We start from the raw sequence: 19,297 nt of genomic DNA on the forward strand, positions 1-19,297 counted from the left end.
GACACACACATAAATGCACGCATACGCTCACACACTCCAACTGTTCGTCATTCACTCACCATTTAGTCTTATCCCCAAAGGCACTCTGTCTTAAACCAAAACACACACACACACACACACGCGCACACACACACAGACAGTCACACAGCTACAGTACACTGCTGCTATGTGCGCAGACAGAACTTGTAACAATCTGGATTGTGATAATCTATGATAATCATCCACCACATGCCACCTAAAAACGCACATGGGTGGCATTCAACACCCACACTGGCACGCTGCTTCAGTGCATCTCGTCTCCCTCTGCCGCTCTCCCCAATGTCACTACCTCCAGCGTCAATGTCACCACTCTGCTCCTTATTTCTCTTTTATGTATGAGGAGGCTCGAGCTATAACACAGCGCGGAGGGGGGAAAAAAGAAAGAAATCTTGAACAATTTATGTTTGGCATTAGTGTAATTGAATCCCACTCGTATATCAAAGTAAAAAAGTTGTGAGGTGTAGGTGATATACATGCAAGGTAGGGATCCATGAAAACACAGATCTGTCCCTCCCCTTTTCCTTGTCTTCCGAACAATGTCTCCCATCTCTTTTTTTTTATTCTCTCCCTCTCTCCCCTCCTTTAGCTAGATGGACGATAAATTCCCAGCCAGAGAGCCAGCAACAGCTGTTGGCAGACAGGCCTGATATGAGAATAGCAGCATAGGATGAGCAGGCATTAAAAATTAATATGCTATTTAGCCTAGGTGTATTTTAGGTATTTGACATTTTCATGTCCGGGACAGACTAAATTTATTCATAGTACAGAAAAAAAATAAAAAAAATAAGACGAGAGGAATGGGTGTAGGGAGCGGAAGGAGGGGTGGTGGAGATAGAAAAGGGTGGGGGGGTGCAGGGAACACTAAGTGACGGCCATTCTGGTTTTATGGTCACCCTGTTTCACCTTGCCTCCCACCACAGTGATGAGTCTGGGTGTGTGTGTGTGTGTGGGGGGGGGGTTTGACTACACCTTTTTTGCCTGCTTCTCAGTCGAATATGACAGGGCTGCTTGTAATGATCACACTCGACACAAGTGGAACAAGTTCTTCCCTTTTATGAAGGTCTAGCTCGTAGGTTAGTCTAAGTGCAAACAGCCCGATAGCCAGGATGACATACGTGTTGAAAAGTTGACACAACCTGTATCGCCCGCTTTTACTGCACTCCACACCTTTCACTGTTTTGTGAAATCGGTACTTAATGCAACGATAAGGAACTCTGAGTTTGTGTTGATTCTGGCGACCCCTGTGGATAAAAGTGGTACTGTTTTCCGCAGTCTAATATCTGTTACAATAACAATATTATGTTATATATAAGCTGATTATATAGTGTGTTTATAGTATGTAGTGTGTTTACTCAAAATAGTTTTTCTTTTCATATATTTTAATATTTATTTAGTTTTAAAAGCTTCTAAAAAACTTTTTCATCTACATATGTCTTTGTTGAACCTCCATCATTCGGCATCAGCCCAGGACAGACAAACTGGCCAACACTGGCCCCTAGATACATAACGTTTATAGTTTTCCTAAGTTTCAGGGCCACCATAGTTTCACCTTAAGGCTAGAAAGGACAGGGTGAGGCCAGGGGCTTGCAATCAGCTACACCGCTAGATTCCACTAAATCATACACACTGGTCCTTACTAGATGTTGTCTTCCCAAAGCTTTCAGACACATTTTATGGCCTTCCTCAGTGGATGGAGTTGCTCACTTATCATGTGACCAACAGTAAGTATGCAATTCAGTCACTTGATAACAGGTGGTCGTACATGGGGGGAGCTGAGAGTCTGAATTTAAAGTATGAGATTTGGATCCATTTTGGCTCTCTTTGAAAATGAGCTTTGGAAAAAAAACAAGATGTACAGAACAGTTGAGTTGCATGTTGATGAGAGACAAAAAAGAAATACTGTAGATGTAGAGTAGCAAGATCCAGTATTGTCATCCATCCAGATTAGAAACTTAAACGCCAGCTGTCATTACAGACAAAATACTCAGCAATGTAAACTTTACATTCTGTTCAATTATAAACATGATTAAATGCAATTCCGCTTGCAAAATACACCATACACACAGAAATGTGTTAGGTTTAGATCGTAAATGGATTTATGTCGTATATTTCCTTTTCTAATGGACCAGGATCAGGAAACTCCTCCACTGAGCCACTGTTCAGCAGTCAAACACAAGACCCCTGGAGGTCCAGACAGCAAAAGTACAAGTCCCATGCTGAGCCATGCTAGGACAGTCCTCTCTCTTTATCACTCCCTCTCTTCGTCTCTCTGTCTCTCCCTCTCCCTCCCTTCCTTGGTGATTAATGGCTAATGCTGCTCTAGTACATCTCTATATCCCTCCTCATCCCTCCCTCGCTAATCGTTGTGAAATCTTAGACATGGCCTGGATTTGGCTTCCTGGAGAAAAAAAAGAAGAGGAGGGGAGGGGGGGGGTTCGATTGGATTGGGGAGGGGAACAATTTCCACCTCCCACAGCATCTATATCATCTGCTTTTTTTCACTTTTGACTACATTATTGATTTCCTGTCTTTACATTCCTTAGGAATAAAACATACTTTTAAAACTTTGACGCCTTGTTGATGAAGAGAAAACGAACAGATTGAAGTGATTGTACATTGTTGCGAATGTGAAACTGCCACAGCTCACTTCAAACAAAAAAAACAACAAACTATGACATGATGGAAAATGATGGCGTAATGGAAGAACATATATCTGGGTTCTTCATGAGGTTGCATAGATCACTTCCATATGCTGATCTAGATATTAAATCAAAAAAATAAATAAATAATATGAAAACATTCACTTGACACCAGTGATATATTAGTAGATCTGTTCATGATAAAACTATATGTACTCATACTAAACTACACTGTCATTACATATTTCAATTAGAGCCAGACTGATATATAGGTAGACCAATGTATTATTGATTTTTGATTTTTTTTAATTCCCTGATATCAGTATCAACACCTGCCCTAAAAATCCAGTGTTGGTCGGGTTCTAATTTGAATATGTTAAATGTCGGGTTTGTTAATGGTTTGGTTGATGTCAGCCAGTATCTAATTTAGTTTATCTCTTCACAGAAGAGAATAAGCTAGCTGATTAACACACACACACACACACACACACACACACACACACACACACACACACACACAGAGGGAGAGAGTTGAGACCACAGGAGCTCAAAGAATTTAAGTCTTCCTGGCACCTGATTTATAAAACCAGACTTGCAATCAAGCTGCATTCTGAGGCCGTCCTCACCGGCTAAATGACATAATTTGATGTTTATTCAAACTTTAAAACGACGCACGTTCGTGTTTTCTTGAAACGTGATCTCCAGTGGTGATGCAGGTAATTGAAACAAATAGAAGAATTAGATGAAAATAGCAAGGAGGCGAGGTTGGATGGCATGCAAGAAGTGGTTTGTATCCCAACAGTCAACGCTGCTTTGTTTAAGCTTGACCACAATCTTGTCTTAACCCTCACAAAGCTGCTTTACTTACCTAAACTTGACCAAACCTTATACAATAAAATTTGTGCCACAAAGGTGAAAGAAGCAGAAAATAGTCGAGTACGGTGTATTTATATTTTCACAAAAGTATCTTAACACTTACTTTCTTTTTCCAGTAAGGTCAAGAATGAGTTTTCACACCCACATTTGTTTTGGTGTCCGTGCATCATTAGGTACTGTTAAGTACGCTGCATATCCAAGCTTTGTTACAGAGGTGAAAATAGTGGTTAATGAACATGACTAAAAGCTGGATTTAAACTCATGTAACTGAGTTTATAGTGCATGCACCTGTGCTCACTCACCAGCCAGCATGTAACAGTGTCACATCAGTTTCACTTCTTATTGACTTTATTTATACCTCTGCTTTGGAAATTACTCACCTTCCACCTTTTCTAATCCTACCTTTAATTTCTGTCTTTTTCGCCTCTGTCTCCTAATTATTCCATTTCCTTTCCTTTTTTTCCCCTACTTTTCACCCTCTCCCTCTCGCCTCTTTCTCTCCGTCTCTGTCGCTTCCACACTTGGCAGCAACTTCCCCGCCACCATACAGCACAGTAGTGTATATACACTCACTGTTATTACCTTGGGGAACGTTTAGCAGCTCTGTGTTTAACACCATATAACCTCCGCTACATCAGCAGCGGCAATAGAGAGAAAAACCTGGGAGGTGGAAACCAGAGACGGCTTGCGTTAGGCGAGTGTTCGACTGATCACCACAATAAAGACGACAAGAGGGAGAGAGAGAGAGAGAGAGAGCGGGAGAGGGGGAGCGAGGGAGTATGTGACAAGCCTGCTTTATTTCAACCTATTGGATGATCAGTGATTCTTAAGGGGAGGGATAATTTCTTGCGATATCTCTCACTACAAAGTAAATAGAAATCAAAGCCCTTCACGCTCCTAGACAGAAAGCACTATATGAAAGAAACTCTCTTAACCACCTCCTTCATTTCTGCTCTTTCTTCCCTCTGTACTTCCCATTGATTTCACGTAACTGGTGTTAAGTGAAACTATTTGAGAGGCAATGAATCCACTTGACTTTCCATCTCAGAAGTAAAGGGAGGGGGGGGGGGGGGGGGGGGGTGATTGGCTCATAGTGTGGTCAAATAATCTAGTAAATCTAGTACTTGTGTTTTTATTTTTCCCAATTATGTGATCAGACTTTGTTTGATATCCATTCAACAAATTAAAAGTTAAATTGAGACGTCGTTTTTTTTTTTTTTCTTGCTGCGAGTCGTTGCGGTGTATGTCTCACAGTAGCCAATGTGCCTTTGAGTCTGCAGCCTCTCGGCAGATTACTGTCACTCCCTATCATTCAAATACCTCGCCGTCCCCCGACTAACATATTGTACACATCAACCTCTGTCCTTCGCTGCCCCACTACTGCACCCCACTCATTCCCCTTCTCCTTGATAGGAATCTGTGGGCGTTGATGTCTGTCTCCAAGGAGTTTTAGAAAGGGGGTAAGGAAGGGGGGGGGGGGCAATTTGACAGATAACAGGACTACCATAGGAGTCAAAACCGAGTCATGTCCATGTCTATCAATGTTCTTGTCCACAAGCGCAAAAGAGGAGAGAAAAAAACGGTACGTCGACCAAACATCGACAGCTCGGGGAGAGACATCGAGGGACTGTCAGGTGATTATGAAAGGAAAGAAAGAAAAAATAAGAAGTGTTCAGGGGGACTGGGCGCTCACACACACTCATGCACACACACACACATCTTCTCAGGGGTTTCTCTCTCTCTGCGTCCCATCATCCTCCCAGGATATCAGGTTGTAATTGATATATGGGCTTGGCTGTCTCTCCCCCATCTTACTCTCCTACGTGTGTGTCTGTGTGTGTGTGTGTGTGTGTGTGTGTGTTAAAGTCGGCTTATCCAGATTGCACCCGTGATTCCTCCCATTGCCCTTTCTATGGGCTGACCCGCCACTTCCCCGTACGGGATGGACAGAGATGGATGAGTGGGGGGAAAAAAAAAGAAAAAAGGAAGGTGCGTCATTTGACAATTCCACAAAAGGCCTAATGTGTTATCAAAGTAACTTCCAGCATATTAGTGACAAGAAGCCCCAACCCCCTCATATCCTTTGTCCCCCCCCCCCTCCCACCACCACCACCTCCACTCCTCTCTCTCAGCACCCACCCGCCTCCCTCTCCTCCTTTGTGGCATTGCTCGCTCGCCTCGGCAAGCTTCCTGAATTAAACTGCCGGCTTCCTGTTCTTTTATATGCACGGCCACATCTGGGGCGCTCGCTCGCAGGGCCCCGCCGCTTAATAACAATCACCTTCCCTTTCACTCGGCCCTGATTGTTTCTAATTCGCCCTGACAGATAGTAGCTGACAAGCCGCCCGCGCCTCCCTCCCTCCGTGACCCGAGCTCACTCAGCACACTTATAAGGCCTGTCATTTTTAATATTTGATTTTCACTTCGTAAAAAGTTATGTGTTTTAGAGCTGCCACAACCACAGCCACCAGCCCCCTCTCCGCCACCCCCCCACCCCCCCCCCCCCCCCCCCCCCCCCCCCCCCCCCCCCCCCCCCCCCCCCCCCCCCCCCCCCCCCCCCCCCCCCCCCCCCCCCTCCCCCCCCCCCCTTCCCAATCGTATGATGAAATCAGTATTTAACTGAAACCATGTCGAATGGCCGACCCTCCCTTCCCCTCTCCCTTCTTGGCCACTTCGCTTCATCCCTTTTTTTTTTTTTAAGCCCTGTGCTCTCCATCTCTTCTTCCTCCTGTTTTCGTTAATTGTCTTTCTCCCTTTCTGCCTTCATCATTTCCACCTTCTCCTTTCTTTCTGTCTCTTTCACTCAATCTCTTCCTTAGTTTATGAAGACAACGCAAGCGGGAGAATGTAGCAGCGGGATTGTACAGATTCATATGTAAGCCACTGTCTGAGCCACCTTTTGAAGCCACATTCATCCAGGCGTATACAGTATAAAGCCACATGGCTAAGAACAGAGCTGTGCGTATTGACAAATAACCGGCGTCCACATCCGTCCGTCAGACATGCAGCTTACTGGCTTCCAGCATTATTTGCTTTCCATTGATTCCCATTAAAGGTATATGGAGCCATGTAAAATGCATATCAGGTAGGCTGATCATTAAATGAAAGGATGGATTCATCGACAGCTTGACGGATGACATTTTGCCGAGCGATCCATACAGGCCTTCAATAAAAACACAATTTGGAGCTTAAGACAAAGGGAAGAAAAAAGAAAAAGGAGGCGTTTAAGATGGAGAGGGAGAGAAAGACAATGATTGGAAGATGGATTCATGGATGGACTGCAAAACACATCTTCACTATGAAGCATTAACGCAACATTGACAGAATCATATATAACACATTCTCCATTTTTTTCAGTTTGACTGATGTCGATGTGATATCTTGGTTGCATCTCTGAAAGCTAGCACTACAACGCCAAAGTGATTTTTAGAAAATATACATATACAGCTTGCATTGTCTTGTCCTGAAAGATCACCTTTTGGCATTTTGCTGTGACAGTCAATGTTGGTAATAGATACATGTATGAATCGAACAAACGTTCAGAAATATTGTGCCCTTTTAAGTGGAAAGTGAGGTTGTGGAGGTCAAGGTGCTCAATCGGCCCGTGGGCTTCACAGATGTTTCTTAATATTATCTATAATGAGGATTTTCATAACCACCGTAATTGTAACCATGTGTTTGTTGCCTAACCCTAATCATACCTTAATCCAGTGGCGACAAGTCAATAAAAGGTGGTGCACCACCAACCACAGATCTTAATTTAGAGACACTAAAGTTAATACATTATTATCAAAGATTTAAAATGAGCAAATTGATATGTTTTTACTTTTAAGCTTTGAAATATATCTTCAAATGAATTTGGACAGTGTGAAATGAACCCTAAATTCTCATTTCTAATGGACGTGCAATACACATGAATTCAGCACACACCACAACAGGTGTAACAAGTGCACAGAAGACAGCACCATAAAATGACTTAAATGCTGGGTTTAAGTGATATCAATAACTGGCCAATGCTCTGTAAGAAAAGAGGAATTTGGATTTAGTCACAGCGCTGAGCTGTTGGAAGCATTTGCTCTTCTAATCTAATTGTTGAGTAAATGTTAGTTTTATAAAGCTGGAGTCAAAGCTAAGTGTGCGAGGGGTATTCACTTGGTTGCAGTCTGTCACCGCTAGAGCCACTAAATCCTACATTCTGGACCTTTAAGCACTCAAACAAGCAACTTGTACTGCCAAGGACAGTCACGACAACCCCCAACACATTCGTCAGTACCACGCAAATAAAATCTCATCCGATCACTCCGCAACTCTGCAAACACTTTTTTTTTTTCTGTCATTGCAGTCAGCCTTGTGCACCCAAACATTGTCTAACAACACTGCCCCCCCCCCCCCCCGTCACTTTCCCCAATCCACCCACCCGCCCACCCACCCACCAAGACATACTATTTTGGGACCCCGAGGTGCCCGGGGCGCACCCACTGCCATTCTCCATCTTTACCCAACGACAAAAACACAACTAATTGGAGTACCACTGCATGTTTTCACTAAAGGCACAATTTAATTACATTTGAGCTGGGAATGAGTATTTTGGGAATGTCTGTATGTTCATTCAAACAAATCGAGCGAATGAAAAGCAATATTTGTTTTGCTTTGATTAGCAAACGGGCAGGGTAATTTGTTAAGGAGAAAGAGTGAGGGCAGAAAATGTTTAACCCCCAGCTTTCCAGTGGTGGACTACACACACACACACACACACACACACACACACACACACACTTCATCCCCTCCCTAAACGTTTGTGCCCCTTTCCGTCCTAAAAATTAATGAACTTGTGCTCCTGGCTTTGGGCTTTGACCTCCCTCTCTCTGCTCTCTTTTTCTTATTTCTTTCCCTTTTTCTGTCTGCCTTTCTTCCTTCCCTGATCCCCAGTCTCTGTCCTATGGTCCTCCTGTTCATAAATCCTTTATTAATAACTCTGTGAATAATGTAAAGAGTATTGTTTTCTCCAAGGTTGTATTAATAAACATGAATGAATTTATTTGTCTTCACCAAAGCATGATTAATGCACATTAATGCCTGGATATTGCTCACTCTGCCCTGCATCGCCAAGCACATATCACCCCCACCCCCACGCCGTCTCTCCCACAAAAAAAAGAAAAGAGAGAAAAAAAAAAAGACCTATCAACATTAAATATTTATGGCATAATATTAATGGTTTTGTAAAGAAAATAACAAGTTATTAATCCTCTGATTAACAACTGATTAACCTTTTTTATTAAACACGTGATCCGTGCATCATCGACTCAGGATATGTCGACTGACTGCGCTGCAGAATAATTATTTTTGTGTCTTTTCTAATTGCAAAAATCGCATGGCTGAACTATATGTGTGTGTATGTATTTTTTTGTGTGTTTTTTTTTTTCTTCTTTGACACATGCATAGATACACTACCCTCACACTTGTTCAAACAACACGAGATGTATGTAGCCCCAGATTACAATGAGGGATAAAGGAAAGGGAAGAAAATAAAACACACAAACATAACATAACTGGCACGTTCTTTCACATGCGGGTTGGGGGGGGGGGGGGCAGTGCCTAAAATTAGCAGCAGATCTCTTTAAAACAATGGGGTTTAATTCACATATCCGTTTATTCTGCAGTCACTGGCATGGGGTGGGAAAGTGAAGTGAAAACATGGCTGAAGGACAAAACATTTTCTCTCCTTTTCTTTTTTTCTGCTCATCTCAAAGCTATTGTCTGAGTATTTTTAGGTCTTGTCAACTGAAAAGACAATTATGTTGTGTTTTCTGACATGGCAAAGACTTCAGATTTGAGACGGCTGAATTAAACACAGTTTCAATCAGGAGTTCACGGAGTATATTTTGGGTTTTTTTGTTTAGTAGTCTCTTTATAAACAGTTAAATGTTTGTACAGTCAGAAGTACTGACTATGCGCCTAATATTATTCATGTCTTATGATTAGATTGATCTGCATCTAAAATTGTAATCTGCAAAGGAACTGCAGCTGTCATGTGAATGTGGGTATAAAGTAAAATATAATAAAATATAAAGTAGTATAAAATGTACAAATGCCTCAAAAGTTTGCTTACAGGAACATACAAGACAAAAGTCTTTATATGTTTTATTATTTGCACCTTCAGATTCAGTGCTTTCCTCCCAAATACATTTATTAGAAATATGATATCATATGATTTGGCTCCTCTTTTATCCCAAGATTAATTTCCATGGCAGAGATATACATTCCTTCTGTGTAGTTGGATCTGTTGTTGGATCACTCAGCTATGCCAACTCTCTTCCCTGTGAAGCACACCACAATTCTGACCCAAACATTCCAGCCAGGAGGGAACTTTTACTCTGTAGTTGAAAGACTGGAATCACGATGGATTGTCACACATATAGGTTCATTCACCGCATCGCTGTCTTGCTCTAACTCTGCTTCCAAAAAAAAAAAAGAAAGAAGAAAAAAAAAACCTTGTGGATTGCATAGTTTGGAACGTGTTACAACTGCACCACCAGCTGCCATCTGTTGGGTTCCAGAGATCGCTGTTCTGGTGGATCCAATGATGTAGCAACAGTGTTCCCTGTTCCTGCCCTTTCTCTGTCTCGCCTCAGCACCATTTCCTCCTCAGTCTGTCTCAAACTTCCTAATTTTATCTTCTTACATGGGCCCTTCTGCTCTAATCAGCTGAGTTTGACATATCGAGGAATGGTGCATTGACGTGCCTTCCACTTTGCATTTAGCAAAATAATCTTTCATAGACCATTCAATACAATTGTCAAATTTCTGATAATCCCATGCATCCCGTGGTGAGTTTCCAAACACCATATCTTCTGAATACGGTTCTGCGCTGCGGCCGTTTGGGCCACATTCTGACATCAGACCTTCACTTCAGCACATCAGCAGCAGGAAGGATTCACAGATCGCTCCGCGCTTTAAACACTAAACTAAAATGGATTTTCATTATGCCTTATTAGCATTAGCATTTTGATGCTTAGTCGTCGTTATATTAATACAATTTGTTAAACAACCAAACACGTTAATGAGTCTATTTTGCTATGATGGTTCACATTACGCCTTTTTTTCGAGGGGTGCTGCCTTAACATGTACAGAGAGAATAAAGCAGAACAGCTGTTTGGGTCGTCTTTCTTTAAAGGGAAGCGCGCTACATGTCCCGTACCCCAACTTGTTCCACCTTGTTTCGATGCTTTTTCATTTTCTCCCCCCTTTCTTTTTTTACTCTCTCCCCCGCTGTTCTAACCATCAACAGCAGGCCTCACCTTGTCTACCTTAAAAACGCTGAACGTCACATAGGCCACTTTCTCACCTTCCCTCGCTCTTTCTAAGATCCATTATCTCAGCATTAACATTTCTCAGTTCTCCCTCTCAGAGAACATATGTCTTTCCATCTCCTATTCTTTCTCTTTTAACTCCTGCCATCCTGGGAAACCGCACAAACCCGTTATGTAAAAACAAATCATTTTATCCCCGTTAAAAAATAAATTCTGATCCTATTGAGGTTCAACCTTATTTCACTCGCCTGGAACTCCCCTTAAGACCTGGATTTATCACATGTATTCCCCACAGGCTTTCCTAGTGTGTTTTTTTCACCCTCTCTCTCTCTCTCTCTCTCTCTCTCTCCGTCACGTAGCTCTGTATGTTTTTTGCTGCCTTCAAATTTCCCTTTTTTTTCTTTTGTTGTCGTAGATTTTGATTTTTTTTTTACACTATCATTAAAATGAATAAGTCTGATCCCAAAAATACGCAGTAGGACATATGGTTTGGCCCAGTTTCTTACAAGTGCCGGGTTCAGTTTTTGGTCATTGTGTGTAAAGAATGTGTGTTTGTGTGTGTGTGTGTGTGTGTGTGTGTGTGTGTGTGTATGTGAGTGTGTTCGTTCATTTACAAGTTGGATTTTCAGGAGCCTCTTGGGAGTTGGAGGGTATTTAAAGTGCTGCTCACACAGAGGTGGACTTCACAGTAATTAAGAAAGCAGTAAAGGTGGTTAATTCTACTTTTCCGATCACTTTTTTAATCTTCTGTCCCTCTGTTCTTGAAACACACACACACACACACACACACACACACACACACACACACGGAGCAGCAGGTACATGAGCCTTAAGCCTCTTATGACTCCTTGTCTCCATGCAGCGCAGACACAACACTGTGTCAGGGAGAGGTTTAGGCATGGTGCGGGCCTTCCTTAATTACTGGGGGATTGCTAAGCAGATATGACTGTGCTTTCACTGCAGTAGGTGCTGGGTCAGTGGCAGCCTATGGGATTAGCTGTACACACCAGCTTCAGACAGAAAAAAAGTGGGAAACATGTTCGAATAGAAGTTGAAAAGCTTCAGTAGAGTGTAAGACAGCGGGAAGAGAGTTTACAGAGTGCACCGTGCTACTGATATTGATTGATCGCTGCTCATTTCCTATTTGTACAGTGCCATACGTTTGGTATGAGCAGCACACGATCTTTTATCAATATATTCTCGCTGTGAAAGCCGTGAATAGTTTAATGACCTCTCCGATATCTACAAAAACTTTCTGCCTGCACTCCAGTACAGAAACTCTTTAGCAGCCACTTTTGGACATAACACACACGGGACTTCATTATTTAAAAGAATAGTAGAGAGAGAAAGAGAGAGAGTGTGTGTGTATGTGTGAAAGAGAGAGTGCTATCACAGTAGTTCTGGCACATGCCTCTTGAAATTAGAAACGTCACAGTCGGAGACCGCGCCGATTGCCTGTGATTACTTGTTGATGATTGGCTTGTTGGTCCATGTGATGACCCTCACCCAGTCAGTTCTTCTGCCCCCTTTCCGAAACACCAGCCACCAGATAACGCCAACATATCTGTAAAACTTTAACAGGGACATGTGGCCACTGTAAAAGTTTTAACAAAAAAAAACGTCACATTCAGCTTTTCATGCTTCCGGGAGGGGGGGGGGGGCATGTTGACAGCTCTCTCCAACACCGTCATCAAAGACCAAATGAGGGAATATCCTTTGGAAGAATGGTGTTAATCCCTCCAGTGGAGTTCAGAGACTTGGAGAAGCTATTACAAGAAGCACTGAAGCTGTTCTCGAGGCTCGCGGTGGACCAAACCATACTTCCAAGCCGTTACCCTACAACTTATTTTTAAGCTCAACAATTAGCTTAACCTTAACATACCCTGATCCTAACACTAATACGTCTGACTCCCTGTAGACATTCCAGGGGACGTTTTCGAGCCACAATACTTGAGTCATTCCTCTTGAATTACACCTCCGCTCTCAGGGAGTAGGGAAAAAAGTGGGTGAAAGCACACATTTCTCGTCTCTCTGGAGCACAGTGGTCTGTCAGTCTGCTGTGCACACATTAGATTTGTCACTGAACAAATACAGAGGCACGTCAGGCGCAGTCAAAACACTCCAAACCAATGCAAGTTTCGGTGGGAGGAAGACATTTTCGCCTCCTTGTCACCAGCGTGAGTTTGGACGTACCATCACAGGAGTTTCGGTGACAGCCCAGTGAAGGCTGCTTTGTTTGCCTAAGTCGTCTCCATTCCTTTTAATGAGCCATTATGGTTATGTTTTGTCTCAGTCGTGTTCGTTGGCTGGCTGAGTTTCTGAGACGGCAAGACAGAGGATAAATGGGTAGGGGGGGTGGCGGTGGTGGTGGTGGGGGGGAGAGGCCCCCTGTCTTCAAACCTCCTCGCAGGGTTTCAGGATAGAGAAGCTATTGGAGAGAGGCGTAATGAGGGAAGAAATTTCAAAATGTTTGGACAAAATATATATTGGGATTTTCTCGTAAAGTGGAACCGTTTAATGTTTCATGTCCTGGGCTCCTCGTGGACTTTTGATTGATTCACTTTTGTCTATCTGTCCTAGCTTGAAAGGAGAGTTTCAGGACTCTGACAATGACACATGCATGTTGCAGGAAGAACAAAGTTTGGACGTGGTTAGGCCTGGTCAGTTCAGCGGTTACTGCCCTGATCTAAATCATTTTCATGAGTCTTTTCTTCTAAAATATTGCCAACACTGGCCCTCAAACAACTCCTGCTAATCCTGCCAGCAGACAGCTCCCTCGAACCGTTTCATCATCTGTCCTGTCGCTCTTAAATGTTTCCGAAATCAAAGCCTCGCGTTCTGAAGCCAAACTCTCCTCTACCTTCCTCTATCCTTCATCCTCTTTACCCTCCTCTGTTTCTCTTTTGTCTCCTGTGCTTGCCTGGAGGTGCGAGGAGCTTCCTCTCCGCGGCACGTGGTAAACTGTAACAGAGCAGGATGGAAAGTGATGTGATGTTGAAGGGGGGAAGACGAGGGGAGTTGGGTGGCTAAGCAGACACTGTGACAACCCACCTGTCAGCAGGTACTCAGTATAATTGGTAAACGAAGGCCGCGGGATAGTAGCGGGGCCCCCTTCTCTTCTCTCTGTCTTCTGCGCTGTTCTTTGTTTGACAAGTATTTGAAGTCGCCAGGCAGCCGTTGGAAGCTCGTAGCTTCCGTGTTTGGTTCAGAGGAAGACGGAGGCCAACCCGGAGAGAGGAAAAACGAGGAGAACTTAACACACGTTAAATATGAATCGCTACCATGGTTAAGTTCACCGAAGGTGATTAGCACAAGTGGACAGCTCTGCCTGTACATTTCATCGTGGATCGCGACTGGATAAATGTGTGTTTTATCCATATTAGACCCTTCCTCCTCTCTCAATGCCAATTCCAGCCATCAGGCTCTGTTTGCCCTCTAATGAAACATATTTATCTTCATCGCGCTCTCTCGCGGCTCTCAAACTCACTTTACAGCATAGTCAATTAAACCCTTAGGGGCCACTCTGTGCAGGAAAAAGGATATATAATGCTTTGACATTTCAGCGAGTCCACATTAGGCCCACCCATAGAGCATTCTGCTTTGAGCTGGATGAGAAAGAGTCATAGCCAAGCCTGGAGGTAGAGGGAAGCCAGTCAGAGGGATTGGGTCTCTTATAAGCTAGTTAGCTCTTTGGATTCAGTTACTTATGCTGATGTAATAGGGCAATTGTAAGCTGATACTGAAGTCTCTCTGTGACCCCTACACTGGCTCTTGTTCTCATATTAGGCTACTTAATATATACTTATGTGTATATACTGTAACTATAGACTAACTAATGAATAACCAAAATGGACTGAACTCAATAGACGAGTGTATTAGAGTTGTGGATCACCGTCTCAGGCTTCTTAAAATTTCAGGATGTCCTTCGAGGGGCTTTTGTTATGTTCTGTCTTATCTACTGTAAATCTGTGATAGTCTGCTTCACTTGCTTGACTTTGTCCCTCCTAGACATTCATACAGTCACTGGAGCAACTGGGGTCAGCAGTGTAACGATGCAAAGCAAGTCTCATAACAAGCCTACTGCTTTAGGGCTCTGTGTGTGTGAGTGTGTGTGTGAGTGTGTGAGTGTGTCTCCCAGGCTCGTAGTTGATCCTGCATCTCGATGGCATGAAACAGCTTGACAGAGCCAACTTCTCCTTAAGGCTGAACATCACCCCTTTCTCCTGTCATACCCCCTCTGACTTGGGGGCTCTCGTGTGCGTGTGTGTGTGTGTGTGTGTGTGTGTGTGTAAGAGCACACTTCACACGCTTATCTTGAAGGCAACTTTGCACCCACTTAGGTTAAAAGTGTGTATGTAGTATCTGTGTGGTTTTACTTCTGCATCATATCACATTTAATGATTTATCACTGCGAGAGATGACACACTGTGTTTGTCTTCCTCCGAATCACTTTTGAAATGTTTTACTTTGGTGTATTTTTTTCATCATTATTCGGCGCATTTAGATTCACGCTGTGCAGAGGGAACGGCATGTCGATAAATGACATGGAAGCAGTTTGACGAATCTTAATTCAAGGATCAGTTTTGCAGAGCTTTCAACCACATCTTCCTCTGTCTACCAGCAGAGGTGTCCCGCGTCCTTGTGTCTTACTTGTGGTCACATTTAGGCGATGAAAGCATGTCAGTTCAGGTTAGAGAAAGACTGTGGTTTCAGTAGACGTGCCGTATCTCATGCTTCATGTCACTTTTGATTATTCTGTATTTAAACAGGACCGTGATCTTGGTTTAATCCTGAGCATGCCGTTATACAGTATGTAATCTTACAGCTTCAGTCGCTATAAGTGGATATTGTATCGAGACGGGGGAAATGAAATTCTTCTTCTCATGTCAGCGTTTTGTGTCTTGGAGGATATGTTCATAAACAGCATTTCCTCATTATGTTGATAAAATCTCTTCCAGATTGCATTACGTTTCATTTCATAAATTAGTCATTTGACATTTCAGGACACAGAGTTGCCTCACCTTAGCTCAACCCGTAAACCTGTGATAGTTGACTTTCTTTTGCCATCAATCTTAACCATGGTGTGATTTCGACTCATGGTTCACGAATAAAACCCGAGAGGTGTCGTGACTTTTAGAAAAGTTTGAATCGGTTTTTCTTTTCTTTTTTTTTTTTCATTCCTGGATTCAAGCCACGGTTCTTAACTTCACTCGTATTATATTCCTTCAATTATGTCCAGCCGTCACGTCCGATGGATCAAGCTTTTAATTCATAGCAAGACGTCTCCAATTTCCTATTGAAACAGGGATAATACAGTTGCAATTTTGTGGAGGATACTAATGTCGACTGTTTTTATGGCGGATTGTACGTGATTCCTATTTGTTAATTGTGTTTGTTTCTATCAATAGATCTGTATGTGTGGGTGTGTGTGTGTGTAAGATGAGTAAACTCTATTTGGTATGCCCAGCCACCAATATGTGGAACAACAATGCTAGGCCTCTATTGTCTTGTGCTGCTCTATAGGGGTTAGCTGGCACCGCATATGAACAGATGTGTTTCAAATCATTGTTGTTATTTACCAGTGATAGGCTAGAGCTCAAGAAAATGTCCCCCTGTTTCTGATTTATTCATTCGGACAGTGGATTTATGCAGAGATGCTGAAAAACCTGGATCTTTTCTGCACGGATAGACGGGCAGATTTATTATTCATGAAGCTAATGCATTGTTTCTGTTGCTTTATATCTCTTTTTTGTTCTCTCATCCTGCTCCCCCCCCCTCCACGGCTTCCTCTCGATGGTGCACTGAATTCTCTCAGGCAAAGGTTGGCAGTTAAATGTCTGTGTTGAAATGAGAAGTTTGAAAGACGAAGCGCTATCTCTGTATATATGTGTGTGTATGTGTGTGTGTAAACTGATTTAAATCGCTCTTTGAGCCCTACAGAATGGCGCTTTAAATGTTAAATGGGGGTTGAAGCCTGCCTGAACTAATTTGTAGGGCTTTGCACCGTGTTGACATTTAAATGTGATAAGAATAGCAAACTGTACCGCCGACCTATTTTGAAGATGCTTTCGGAATACATTCACATCATCTGCGGCCTATAATTAATAAAAAAAGACAGGCCTCCCTCGCTCCAGATTTGATTATAATACAACCTTATAAACACACCAGGGATAGATGAGAGGAGACGAAGGGAAAAGAAGAAGAAGAAGAAGAAGAAGAGGAACCAGGGGAGGGAAGAAAAGAGAAGAATTACAGGAATAAAAACAAGAGAAATGATGGGGGCAGGAATTAAGAGGGAGGTGGATTGCGAACACCTGGTCTTTGAGGCAGATTGCGTTGGCTGGCTGCTGTGCTATCACATTACTCTGATCCTGCCTCTCTTGTTTGTCAGAGAATTGAGGAGAGAGAGAGGGAGAGAGAGAGGGAGAGAGAGGGAGAGAGCGGGAGGTGGTGTTGTGGGGGGGGGGTGGTGGGGGGGCGGGCTGTGTCGGGGTCTGCGAAATCAGCATGCAAATAACACCACATTGTTAACTTAATCAGATACAGGGGGAGAAAATATGGAGAGGGGGGCGGTAGGGGTGATGGAGGGAGGGAGCGGGGGGGATTGCCAAGGAGGTGAGGCAGAAAGGAAGAGGGGTTTCTGCGGTAACGGGGGGGGGGACACGGCAGAGGGCGAGTAGATTATAACCACCCCCAGCTCCACCTCCCACCACTGTCCACATCCAACACCCTGGGGCTGCTCTGGAACTCATGGAGGAGACGCTCTATAGATGTGAGTGTGTGTGTGTGTGTGTGTGTGGAGAGAGAGAGAGGGAATTTGAGGGAGACGGATGCAGCCTCTTCAGTGCTCCATCAGGTGCCAGGCCAGGACGAGAGCAGTAGGGCTAAGCGAGCTAGCTCATGCTTGGCCGGAGCGCCGGTTCACAGACATTTTCATAATGCTGCTGTAAATGTCAAGATATTTCTGTCATAAAAACAATACAAGTCGCGAGGTCCAAGCAACCCTTAGCAACCACTTAGACACTGATGACAGCGGTCGAGCCTCTTCTAAATACAGATCAGTCACTCCCCTGAAGGCCACGGCTGAACTGCTTTGGATTGCAGGAACGTATTGTTTCAGGTCAGAACCTTAATCAGATAGAGATACATATAGCATGTCGTCCCCGCACAGCAGCATTCCCACGTGTTTGTTTTACATATTTTGATAATTCACAGCACAACATATCATTACATCAGAACATAACCCACACACACATGTATATGTGTTGTCAGACAGTTAGAGGAAAGCCTCTTTTGTGTAAGTTTGAATACAGAAGGTTTGTGTGTGTGTGTGTGTGTGTGTGTGTGTGTGTGTTTCCGTGTGTCTCGAGGGAGTTCATACAGTGTACTACAGAGAGGTCATTTTTCATTATAAATATCCACTGCCTTAATGAACTTAACCCCCCGCCAGAGCACACACACGCACACAAATGTGTGTGTGTGTGTGTGTGTGTGCGTGTGCACGCGCTGTCTTTTTAATGAGTGTGTGTACTGTAGCCTTTGTAGTGGAAGATAAGTCGGTGACGATGCTGAAGGTCAGGCAGGGCACAGAAGAATGAGAGAAATGCAGTGTTGGCCGGGACAGACAGCTCCGAGCTGAAGGCTCTGGTGTAGACAGACGCAAGGACTCCTGGGAAACAGGCCAGAGCGTACCTTGAGACACACACGCAACACACACACATACACACACACGACAAACACACTGATGCTACTATAGACTACCTGTGAGCATCTTTATTGATTACTGACATGATTTATTTAGCACGAAGCTTCATTTAAAAGTAAGTTTTAATCATAAATCCTAATCCTCATCAGTCCCGATAGAGTTTTGTAGCACTGACAGAAATGATTTGATGCATTATTACAGATATATTCCAACTTTGAGCTAACTGAAACGTTTATTAATAACTTTTGCTACACCTGCTACATCAGGTGTTTGTCTGTTTCGCACACGTATGACTTGTACGCAGCATACTTTTTTGCGTGTGTGTGTGTCGGAGTTTTGCACCGACAATGCTCTGCACATATGGGTGTGTATAGTGTGTAAGTTGTGTCCGGTTGTGTGTTTTTGTTGTCCGGTTCACAGAGAATCCTGCAGAAAAAAAAAAAAAAGTCTCCTCTGAGGTTTCACCCAACTTCTCCTTCCTGCTTTAATCACGGCTGCTTTTCATGAGGCGTTGGCATCGATGCCGCCTCACTGGCATGTCTCTTCCTCTCTCACTCTTTTTTCCCCCCCTTTATCCATCTCTCATTTCTTTTATTTCCTCCTGTAAACCTTTTCATCCTCCTCCACTCCTCCCAAAACCCCATCTCTGATCTTAAGAGCAGTCGCCACAGTGTTTTTTTCTGATAAAGCCTGATAGATAAACATGCTCTCTTATGTCCCTGAGGCCC

General features: G+C 43.4%; 1 protein-coding gene across 5 annotated transcripts in view; it reads left to right on the plus strand.

Annotated features, from left to right (window-relative positions):
- znf536 (zinc finger protein 536) overlaps window positions 1–19,297 on the plus strand; it is a 218,659-nt gene that overhangs the window by 80,039 nt on the left and 119,323 nt on the right. The window lies entirely within an intron of this gene.

The sequence above is a fragment of the Larimichthys crocea genome, chromosome VIII (genome assembly GCF_000972845.2).
Source record: "Larimichthys crocea isolate SSNF chromosome VIII, L_crocea_2.0, whole genome shotgun sequence".
In the NCBI taxonomy this organism is placed as follows: domain Eukaryota; kingdom Metazoa; phylum Chordata; class Actinopteri; family Sciaenidae; genus Larimichthys; species Larimichthys crocea.